This window comes from Melitaea cinxia, chromosome 20 (assembly GCF_905220565.1).
Source record: "Melitaea cinxia chromosome 20, ilMelCinx1.1, whole genome shotgun sequence".
Taxonomy (NCBI): Eukaryota; Metazoa; Arthropoda; class Insecta; order Lepidoptera; family Nymphalidae; genus Melitaea; species Melitaea cinxia.
Window position 1 is genome coordinate 14,021,094 of NC_059413.1, and position 12,870 is coordinate 14,033,963.

Consider the following 12,870-nt stretch of genomic DNA (forward strand, 5'->3'; position numbering starts at 1 on the left):
TCAGTATGTTTACGCTGTGTGCTGTTAAGTAATTAGTAAGATAGTAATATTCTTGTAAAACCTTAACCTTTTTAGTTTAGTTCTTTTTTCATAATTTTAATGTATTCTTTATTCGAAAAATTTAGACAAATTAAAAAAAAATGGTTGAGTGGTCAAGTACGTGTGTTTTTCAAAGAATGAACTGAAAACTAAAACAATACGTTCTTAGTATCATATTATTATTATATAGTAGTTTATTTTATTACGATTCTAAAAATCAGTTGGGTGTAAAAAAAAAAAAAACGAAAAAAGGTTTACATAAATAGATGCTTCACTCTCAACGGCCCACAGTATGATATTCTCCTGTGACGGGGGTCCTGCAACACACATAATACACAAGCACAAACGCCCAGACCACGACAAACATCTATATGGCTAATAGGTATAAATGGGATCTTTAAGTCGCGAGTGAATAGGTTACTTCTAGGTAAGCGTACTCCATCTTAGACCGCATTTTCACTTATCATCAGGTGAAATAGCGGTCAAACGCCAGCTTATCTATGTATATAAAAAAAAATGTTTGTCGTGAGCGGTGATCAAACCCGCGACGCCAGTGCAACATAAATATAATCGATAACTATAATAATATTTCCCCACTTACATTCTTTGGCTACCACCAAAGTATCTAAAAATATTTAAATTTCAAGTAATCGCGAACAAAATAAAAACTAATTAATAATCTCTACTTTATGTCGGTTAAAAAATTCAGATTTAAAAATTGCGTCTACCTTAATTAGTTGTTATGACTTTTTGTACAGTAACTTGTAAGTAAATGTACGGAATGATGCAAAAATTAGCAAACGTTTTTGTTTGACGGCCTTGCGGATAGTGACTTATTAGCGCCTCGAACCGGACTAAACAAATATTGTTTTGTAACTGTTAACTCATATTATAACTAAGTGTATTTTGAGTTAAATCGCGTATTTTGTAAACGCATGCCGTTGTTGATAAGATCTGTATAAATTTCATCATTTATAGTCTTTTTGTTTACTAGTCAAAAGGAATCAGTACGAATGTTATGCCTTTCTCTTTTTGTCAGAAATTAAGGGATATTCCAATGGTGGTACCTCAGTACATCATCGATGATGGAATCCCAAAGAAATCGAGGGGAACCCTCGAAAATTGTAGTGACGACTAGTGCGTTTGTTAATTTTTTTCGTCTACCTTAGTTGTATTACTTGTCGATGTAATTGAAATCGGTTTTTTTTTTGTTTGCTACTAAACACAAAATATTATAATGTCTACGATAGCAATCAACAAGCCTACGGTCCACCTGAGGGTGAGCGGTACCGTAGCCTATGGACACCTTCAACACCGATCGTCTCCAGGAGTTCAGGCTACCTTACTCGTCACTGGAATACTCTTGTATCTCTCTATTTGTAACCAGTATTCTTGTTACGTTGTTTGCTTCTAGACATTTGCTACAGGACCCCACAGGGGCCGCGGAGGGTGAGGCGTTTATTGAACGTATTATTTATTCGATTCACGTTAGAATTTGTAAAACTGTTAAGATTAAAAACCGATAATCGTTCGAGCGTAGGCTCTGTTAACTATGTCACAGATATAATCGCTAAATTCATTATTTATCGTAGCAATAAACTTAAATGGAATGAATAATATTGACCTTGTCGAACGCGTACTGTTGGCGACGTAGTTTACACGACACTGTCTCTTATTTACTATACTATAAGAAGTATGGGTGTGTGGTTTTTGTGGTTCACTGTAATTATAGGTGGCAATTGGTTGCGAGGGCGGAGGCGCCGGCGCAGGTTAACGAAATGTTCGCTACGAATCGCTGTTCGTAATTTATGTTGAAATTGTAGAAAATAATCCTTTATAACACACAATTAACGGGCTTAATTGATGGTTCTTTGAATGATTCGATGGGGATTAGTCTTGTTATCACGTGTAATTTCAAAGTTAATAAATAATGAAGTTTTAGTAATAGTCGAATTAGGTATTACACTTTGTAAATTATGCGCTTATTCTTTTTTTTTATTAATATGAATTATGTGATTGATATAGTTATAAGTAATGGCTGCATTAGGGGGCAGCGAACAGAACATTCAGTTGACGAATTCTAACGTTAGGGACTACCTGCAAGCATTCGAATATTTAAATTTTCAAATTTAATCCTGTTTACGAGTACTCTTGATAACTCGACAGTTTATCTTTTAATTTATGATAATTATCTTCGACAAGTATGCTACTAGGCTAATCCGAAAAAGGTATTTCGCATAAGACCTCGGCTTTGTAGCACGTTAATATCCACCACCCAAGGCCCCGCAAAGACTATTACTGACTTTGAATATAAATAATAAAAAAAAAAACAACAAACAGACAATATGCATTGCAGCAAATACAATTATTATTAATGTGTTATCATTTTTAACCGACTTCAAAAAGGAGGAGGTTACTCAATTCGACTGTGTATATTATATATATTTTTGTTATGTATGCTCGGGGATAACTTCAACGTTTATGAACGGATTTGGATAATTCTTTTTTTTGTTGGAAAGGAGATATCCCAAGTGTGGTACCATGATAAGGAAACCAGGATCTGATGATGGAATCCCAGAGAAATCGAGGGAAACCCTCGAAAATCGTAGTGACGACTAGTGCGTTTGTTATTTTTTTTCGTCTGCTTACGTTGTATTACTTGTCTATGTAATTGTAGTCGGTTTTTTTGGAGATTTCAATATTTAATTAAAATCTACATCAAAATACATAAATCTGAAAATATACATATTTTTCAAAAGCATTTGGAGTACTTATAAACATAGCATTAATTATTATTGATTCAAATAAAGATACAGTTTTTAACATTTAATCAAACTTAAAAAAAAACTTAAAACTTAAAAAATTTTAGACACATATTGTTATCAACTGCTTAAAAAATGTAATCACAATCAAAATTAAAAATATATTTATTCAAACAGGCTTCAAAGGCACCTTCGAATCGTCACTTTACAAATTTAAATTTTTATTGTTTTAAAAAGTGAAGCTATCACCGATTCGGAATGCAGATTGTGCAGAGAAGAAACGGCAAGAAACTCCATAGCTACTCTTTAAAAAAACTGTTTAAAGTGTGTTTTTATACAAATTTGGTAATATCTTGCATGAACTACCGAGTCACTAATAAACATCTAAACATCAAAATTCCTAACTTAAAGACTAAAGTTTTTTTTTATGGCGCTAGTTCGGCAAACAAGCGTACGGCTCACCTGATGGTAAGCGATTACCGTAGCTTATAGACGCCTGCAACACCAGAAGCATCGCAAGCGCGTTGCCGACCCAATCCCCAATCCCCCCAGGAGCTCTGGTCACCTTACTCACCAACAGGAACACAATACTGCTTGAAAACAGTATTATTTTGCTGCGATCTTCTATAAGGTCGAGGTACTACCCCAGTCGGGCTGCTTCATATTTTGAGCAGCAAATTCCTGCTGTGCCCTACCTCAGTTAAAAATATGTTCAAAATATGTTCAATAATAATATGTTCAAAATTATTTTATTTCAATGGTTTTACAAAAAATAAAACGTATTCAAGCGGCGTCCCAGATGTTTGCGTGTCTGAATTCGATATAGTTTCGCGAAGTGATTACGATTCACCGCTGTCCGTCCGTGTATCAATGGAATCCAGCTGATAATTTCCCAAGACTCGGTTTAGGTTCTGAATAAAACATTGTTCTGAGTGTTTGTGGAATTATTGTATTTTAAGGTCAGTTGCTGGTATAGTCCAGAGGTAGTCGATTTTTATGAAAATGAATCTAAGATTTGGGTAATATTAGTTATCTTGCTGTAATAAGGTTTTATTCTTTTTATTGTTTTAAGAAGCCGTCATTTGCAGCTTTATTTGTTATTATAAAACGAATTAATAAAAAAGTTTGTAATTTCCGTTACAGATAAACTAATAAGTATGTCTTTCCTTTCATTTATTAAAACTATTTGGAGTAACGGTCGAAAATATATTTTTTTTACTAATGCTTTAAGATTAAATGTAATTTTTTTATATCTAATTTTTTAGCTTGATGGTCTTTGTGTAGTTTGTGTATTAAGATAAAATCGTTAATTAATTAATATATTCCTTGATGATAAAAATAACAGCTTTATAATTTGATGACGGCTCTACCCTAGTACCAATATGAATTTGTACAAATAAATAATCTCAGAGCAGAATCAGAATTAAATAAACATTAATCAAATGCACTCGATTGTCAACAACGATTATAATCGATAAAGCTTTACAGTTTAAACAAGCGCAGTGATCCACAGGGCCGGTTTAAAAAGTGCCCCTGGGGCCTAAAATTGGGGTTACACTCCTTCTAGAATATACGTCTTTATATAAATATTATAATGTTAGAAGTGGTCTTTGATAAATCAGGAGCTATCCTTCCTTTAGGATATGTCTTAAGGTGGGTATAATATCATTTAAAGCAGTGTTATTTAAAGTTCCAGTATGGCTGCAATTTAATTTCTTTTGAAGTACATAAAACAAAAATAAACATATTTCGCATTATAATTTAAAATTCGAAATAATGAATTAAAAATTTATTTAATATATATTATCGAATCAGGCTATTTGATGTAAGGTTCCAGGGAGCATAGTTATTTTTGCCTATAATCCGTCCCTGTAAGCCCACAATCAACCTAGCCAGTGCGAATGACATTTGAATCGTCAAGTTCATGAGATAGCGCTGGTTCCCACGACCGACCGTTAGCTCCGGAATGATTAGGGCTGTAATTCTATTGATGTATTGATATCGATGAATGATTTCAGTCGCACGTGTTTTACGGTTGAAACTAGTCAATATGCTTAACTTAGATATAGTAAATTAAGTTTTAAAGCTGTCATGTTTTAACACTATAATTTATTTACAAAATCGGTAACCTATAATGATTTACAAACAAAAAAATATATTTATTCGATTTTTTTTGTCGATGGAATTGCAAATATTTGTTTATCACAATGAAATAACTTTTTCGGATTTTATCGCGGTTTATTAAGTTTTTTTGATGTCCGACGTTTCGGATACTCTACAGAGGCCATACTCAAACTTTTTTCTATAGGGGCCACGAACACATTTCAGTCATGGTGTCGCGGGCCGCACGCAAAAACTATTTAGGTTAAATAATTCGTAATTCCAAGTTAATAATGTGTTAGTTTATTAATGAAAAAATAAGTTTTGACAAAGATATATAGATTTTTACATATTTTAATGTAATTTTTGTATTTGTGAACACTTTTTAAAACTGTTTCAAGATCTGGCTTAGTGCTACATCCTTATTGTATCTTCCAGATGAGAATCTGTAAGTTTCTATAAACGTTCCTTGTGTATTTCATTTGTGAAAAAGACGATTCGCACACATACGTAGATCCAAAAAATGTTAGTAGGATTTGGGCACATCTTTGGATGTTTTCTAATGAAGGCAAAATTTAAATTGGTTTACAATAAATTGGTAACTTCAGGTGGGCCAACAACAAAAGCCCGCAGTCGCAGTTTGAATATAGCGGCTCTACAGCAATCATGGTCACGGGTGAAATTGTCGTGATTAGTAATTTTTAATATTAAAATTTAAAAGTAAAATGCAATAGAGTGGTACCGTGACAAAATAGGCTATAATCTGTCCTTCTTAATAAAGATCCCTCTTAAAGGAATCTTACATCCAGATACATCACCTGTGCACTGAATCCAATGAAACATACTGTAAGACTAGTAAGTCTACACAAATAAATAAAATTGGAGTGTCTGTTTGTAATATTAAAATAACCGCTTTTTGCTAAATGGATTCGGATGTATACACGGTATATATACCAAAATAACATTTTTTTATAATTTTTATCTGTCTGCCTATCTGTCTGTTTGTTACGGTTAATTTCTGAAACGGCTCGACCAATTTTGATGGGACTTCTACTGGCAGATAGCTGATGTAATAAGGAGTAGGAGTACTTAGGCTACTTCTACTTTATTATTTCACAGCTAGTATTTATATAAAGTATTGAGACTTACTTTTAACGCGAGGGATTCTTGGCGACAACGCTACGAAAACGATAAAAGTAATCGCTGCTGATAACATTGGATACGTCACTTTGAGGTGTCAGTGTTGTCAGGTGGAAATGTAGAGGTTATCTATTTATGTTCCCCGTTTTTTCTCTTTTAATATGTATTCTTGTTAATACAAATAGAAGAGTATATTTTAGGTCAATCAAAGGCTAGCCTATTTCAAAAATAATGAAATCGGGAAGTAATTCTAGTTTTTATTAAACAGTTAATTACAAAAATGACAATTTTCATTAGTTTGAAAATACATAAGTATTACAATATATAGTGTCCGGTAAACTACCACTAAACTCTGATGAAAATCGTAATATGGAGTTGATCTATAGGCGGATTTTAATTCAAAACCTATAATATCCCATTAATATACCATAACTCATTAATACACTATTAAAATGAAAGTAAAATTTGCAACAAAAAAAAAACACAAATTAAGTATATCTTTCTTTTTTAAGCCATTAACATTTAGGATGAAAACTGCTTCACCTTCGACCACCGAGGATCACTTTTAATTGACATTTCACCACGGGAACATGGTTATTGTAATTACTGTCACCACATGACTTATGTGGCGACAACATGCCTTTGAACTTTACGTTTTTGTACTACAATGTGTCAGGTGTCGGAAAATTATAATTAACATCTTACTTTAACAGATATTAACGCTAATGACGTCGGGTTTGAGAAGCACTGGATTTGTGAATTTAGTGGATCTGTCCTAATACTCAGATTTGTACGCCTTAAGGTGGTATATTAATTCTATAAGATTTTAAATCCCTATTTAAAAAAATGTCATTTTCTTTTGTAATGTAATTAAGAATACTTTTAAAAGTATTTGTTTGAGAGAGGTAAGTTAATATATGTTTCAGTACTACTATATTAGGTTCCACTTAATTAGTTGTGCTGATAAATACTTTTTTCCTAATAAAATTTAATGAAAATATTTGCACCCGTTTCATACCTTTTTAAGACCTCAAATATATTCAGATTTTGTTGGTAATGAATTATATAGTAACTAATTATATAATTCGTAACCAATCGTAAGCCAATTTTTCAATATTTTTTTCTGAATATGGTATATTTTAAGTATAGTATCTATCGCGAACTGAACAATCGATTTTTTATTTTGTAATTTGTATTAATAACCTAATACATTAAATATGTATTAACACTTTTTATTTGTTGATTGAACTCTATTGCTGCCTGTCATCGATCCTAAACGAACGATATCACAGACATCAGAAAAAGTGATACCTGTCAAAACTGAATGAACAGGGGGCCGGTCTTGACAGGTCTGTCATCTGTCAAACCTCCTGTCACTAGTGTCATGTCCTGTTATTTGTCGCTGTCAGGCCGCCATTGTTAGCTCACGAGGAAATGAATACGATTACGTCAGTATGACATAAGGCGATTGTTTATCGATGCTATAAGGTGTTTTTTTATAATGACATTAAAACATTTACGTGTATAAAGGCGATGATATTTACTGACTAATCAGAAAACCTTGAATAGTACTTGATATATGAACTTGAAATTCGGTACGGACGGAGGTACGAGTAGATTAATGGTATAAAACTAAGTTGAGAAAAGATTTTCGGTAATTCTATCTATTGAACGTTTTGTTTTATAAAGCTTTGCAAAAACTACCCACATTTTTTCACGCTTTAAGTGTGGTTAAGGAAAATGGTCATTTCTAGTATAAGATTTGTGTCTCTTCTTTTACTTTCGTCATCCATTGACACTAAAAGCGATTATTAAATTATCACTTCTATGTAACAAGCACATCTAGCAGTAAAGTAGTTTTCCCGTTTCTGACTGAGCTGTTTAATGTGATGATGAACAAAATATCTTTCACCTCCTTCCATAGTAATGTTTTAAACGGAATTTGTATCGATTCACAATTTTAAAATCTCTATACACAAAAATGAAATGACTTTGGCTAGTCATATAAAAAATGGAGACGCTCGACCGATTTGGCTTATTTTGGTTTAGAAACATTTGTAGAATTCCATGGAAATTTTGAAAGGTGTGAAAATATGAAGTAAATGCAAGGAAATAATTCATAATGCTGTGTGGTTACGGCCTTAAGAATATAGCCACCCTCTCTCTTCCCGTGGGTATCGTAAGAGGCGAATAAGGGATAACACAGTTCCACTGCCACCTTGGAACTAAAAAAGCCGACTGGTGGCGCGATAACCATCCAAATGCTGGCTTTGAAATACATAGCCCGAAGACGGGAAGCAGCGTCATCGATGCGACAAAGCCAGCCCTGCGGTCACCAACCCGCCTCCCCAGCGTAGTGACTATGGGCAAAACACATAAGTTCACTCCATTTTTGTGCGAACTTGTGGAGGCCTATGTCCAGCAGCGGACTGTATTAGGCTGAACTGATGATGATGATGATGATGAAGTAAATAATTAGATACAACAATTTTATTCTCCGTACAAACTGTTATTACCTGTCAAATAGGGTGCGTTCAGAAATTGTTAATTGGCATTATAATTACTTACCTATGTATACTTTTCGTGAAGAATCTTTTTGCACAATTTTTTTTTGTCTAATTTTTAGTTGTTGAACTTATTACACGTTCGTTTATTTTGAGAAGGTACGAAGTTCGCCAAATCAGATATTATACAATAGATTACAAAAATGTTCGTAATAATGAAATGACATTAACTTATTAAACTTTACCATATTAACACCGTCGTTTTAATATACATTTTAATATACATTTCAAGGGCCCAATTATAAAATGATTAAACTTGACTCAAGTCTACAACGAAGCGTGAATAATTCTGACATTAACACTCAATGATCGTTACACCCACACGTGCAGTGATTGTTATCTGCATCACTGATATGTCTTAAGTTCGTTTCTGATAAATGTTGCTGACTATTCAAGTAGTGCGGTTTTACTTGACTAGTTATCGTAGGATCTTTTATTTCAAAATATATAAATATTTCCATATGAAATAAATCTCATAACCGTCATAAAAACAGGACAAATGGACAGACCAAAGTCACTGGTTCTCATACCAAGTTATGACAGGCTATCAGATAATAAGCCCGACTGGGAAAGTACCTCGACCTTACAGAAGATCACAGCTAAATAATACTGTTATCAGGCAGTGTTGTGTTCCTGTGGTGAGTAAGGTGACCAGAGCTCCTTGGGGGTAGGAACGGCAATGTGCGTGGGATGCTTGTAGTATTGCAGGCATCTGTAGGCTACGGTAATCGCTTACCATCATTTGCCGACCTAGTTGTATAAAAAAAAGTAATATAAATGAAATAACTACTATGCAATAAATGAATATATAATATACTACATTTTATTATGTATGTAAGGTTCAATTATGTTACCTGTTAGCTATATCTTCCCCTTGAATCGTACCGTTATATTTCAAAATCTACACAGCCTTCAAGATACTTTCATAATAAAAACATTTAAATAATAGATCTCACGATTAGGTTATTAAAAATGATAATTAATAATTAAATTCTTACATTTCTACATTTTTAATTATGTTCATCCTTTATTGAGTAAATATTTAATAATTAATAAAATAATTAACAAAATTAATAATTAAAACGATAGTAAAGTATTATTTCGTTTTACGATATGATCGTTCATAATGTTTCATCATACATTTTAATAACATAACTATTTGTGAAAGGAACCGTAATTTTTATTAATTGCATTTAAACGAAATGTTACATTTTCAAGGATTTAATTTTAGCTTACAATATTTTTAAAATTATAAAGCACTAGCTGACCCGGCGAACTTCGTATCGCTTAACACAAACTTTATCGTTTGGTATTAAAGTTCAAATTGACTTTTAAGTATTATCACAAATCTTTTGTATGGGTGTATAGAAAAGTGTTGTTTTTAGACTTTTTCAGGAAATTTAAAATTTTTTTTTTATAATTTTTCTCTCCGTAAGAACCATCCTCGTACTTCAAGGAATATTTTAAAAAAAGAATTAGCGAAATCGGTCCAACCGTTCTCGAGTTTTGCGCTTAGCAACACATTCAGCGACTCATTTTTATATTATAGATATATAATCAAGTGTGATGCAAAGAAACACTTTTAATTATGGTAAACAAACCCGAGGCGTTCAAAACTTGGACACTTTGTAAAACCTGAAAGTTTCTCTGCGTATGTTCATGACATCTTGTCTCTTTAGTTGTCATTCTGAGTCGTCCGTGACAATGTCGTTTGCTCATAAATATCGACTTTTGAAATTGTAAGTCGAGTTTTAAAATGACAATTCGTATAAGTGATGTGCTAATGGTAAATCGTTGTAAATCTTGTATATAAAATTCTCGTGTCAATGTTAGTTATCAGTCTGCGAAACGGCTGGACCGATTTTTATGAAATTTTGTTTGCATATCGGGTAGATCTGAGAATCGGCCAACATTTATTTTTCATAACCCTAAGGTATAAGGGGAGGGGGTTATATTTTATATATCTTATACTATTAAACGAGCAATTCTTGTATATATATATATAATCTGAATCTCGGAAACGGCTCCAACGATTTTCATGAAATTTAGTATACAGGAGATTACGGGGGAGATAAATAAATCTAGCTAGGATTCATTTTTAGAAAATGTCGTTTTATCCCTGTTTTTAGCCAATGAAAAAATAGCTACAATATCGTTAGAATAAGAAGGTAAATTTCGCATCTGTCAATAAAGTTGTTATAGCTCAGGGGAAATCGGCCGATCGCGCTCGGCCGAAAAGATCATGGTTCGAATCCTCACGTATTCCAGATCGATTATCGTTTTTTTTTCTTTTTTTTTCTAAAAAAAATAAAATCGAAAAATATTATTCATATTTTATCAATATGTAATTCGTATTTAAATATGATTTTCAAAAAACACGATTTACTAAAAATACCGAGCTAAGCTCGGTCACCCAGGTCCTATGTATGTATATGGGAAAACAACGTTGGCGGGTCAGCTAGTATGTATAATTTATATAAGGTTTTTGTTTTATATATACTTAAATGGATCGGCAAATAAGCGTACGGCCACGAGTCTTACGGCTCACCAGATGGTAAGCGATTACCGTAGCTTATAAACGTCTGCAACACCAGAAGCATCGCAAGGGCGTGGCCGACCCTACCCCAATTCAACCCAAGAAGAAAGGTTTTCGTAATATTTTCATTTTTCACGATTATATAGTAATATTATTATTTAGACGTAGAACGATGCTTGCAAGCCCTCCCCTAATAAACAGATTGTTCAACATTTAGGCCTCGTAGTCTTCATTATTATTTTTACTAACCATAGATTAGCCACGGTAGAGATGGCGTCGGTTACGTCGCCGAAATATGGGCAATCCTAAGATAATCACGGTATACCGTGTTTCTTAATAAACAAACGTTATTAAAAATCAAAATCAAAAATAACTTTATCCAAATACGCTTCAAAAGCACTTTCGAATCGTCATTTTACAAATTAAAATTTTGAAGTGATTATTATTTTTAAGAGTGAAGCTACAACCGATTCGGAATTTCTATTTTTAAGATAATTCCACAGATAAATAAATTAACTGTCGGTTTCTAAATACTTTTTTCTAATCGGTAATTTAAAATTGATATAATTAAGCCTTTGAGCTGCAGAAATAATCTGTTTTTCTTTTCTTTTCAGGTAAGCTATCACCAACTTTTTTATTAATTTACAATAATTTGGAGCAGTACCGACGTATGAGTGTAAGTTTAAACTTAAAGATTGTATACGAATACAAAATTTATATATTACTTGAAAATATAAATGAAAGCAGAGTTATGTACAGAGAATCGTTGTTATCTGTCTGTATTGTAAGCGGATATAGATATTTCTCTAAAACGGTTTATGGATAATCGTGTTCGCTGGCAAACGAAAAATAACCGACTTCAATTTCATCGATAAGTAGTACTAGACGCTACGTAGATATACAAAAAAAAATTGTCACGTTTATACGTGTTATCAAAGATTACTAAAAAAGTAGTCATCAGATCTGGATCAAATTTATATGGGACCACACCTTTCGATTAAAAAAATCATCGAAATCGGTCCACTCAGTCTAAAGTTCTGATACATATAAAAAATACAATCGATTTGAGAACCTCCTCCTTTTTTGGTACCTACTTAAATGTGCATATATAAATTTTCTGCCAACCCGCATTGGTGCAGCGTGGTGTATTAAGTTCTAATCCTTCTCTTACATTGGAAAAGATGCCTATGCCCAGCAGTGGGATAATACAGGCTGGAGCGTACGAAGAGACGTATATAATATAAGCGTAGCCGGTTCTAATCTAAATAAAAGCATTTATTTTGAGAATGAATTTCGAATTCCTTTAATTCTCTTCTAAGAATCGCCAAAGGATTGACCGGTATCTGAATTCGTAGGACGCGTCCTGGAAAACTGTCAAGCTATTTAAAATCCTGTTATATCAAATATAAGACTCACTTTAGCACAACTTGCGTAACATTTTTACCCGCTACAAATATGGTTCCCTAATCTATTCAATTAATCATGAACCATGTTTTGGAAGAATGTGTCTTATTTTAAGGGTGTAAAGTTTGTTTTCTATTGATGTGTTAAATTCGCAGTTAGAATAACGATTCGCTAATCGGATGTACGTTTTTGAACCATATTTGTATTCTGGGTTTTTGAATAACTTGTGGTATTGTTATTTTATTTGTTTGTTACGTATGAGGTATAAAGTTTTACACGGGAAATTTTGAAGTTAAACTTCTTATGCTTGACTTGGGGTGTGAGT

General features: G+C 32.9%; 1 protein-coding gene across 1 annotated transcript in view; it reads left to right on the plus strand.

The window, feature by feature from the left end:
- The window catches only part of LOC123663231 (GAS2-like protein pickled eggs), a 98,627-nt gene that overhangs the window by 25,893 nt on the left and 59,864 nt on the right, over nt 1-12,870 (plus strand). The window lies entirely within an intron of this gene.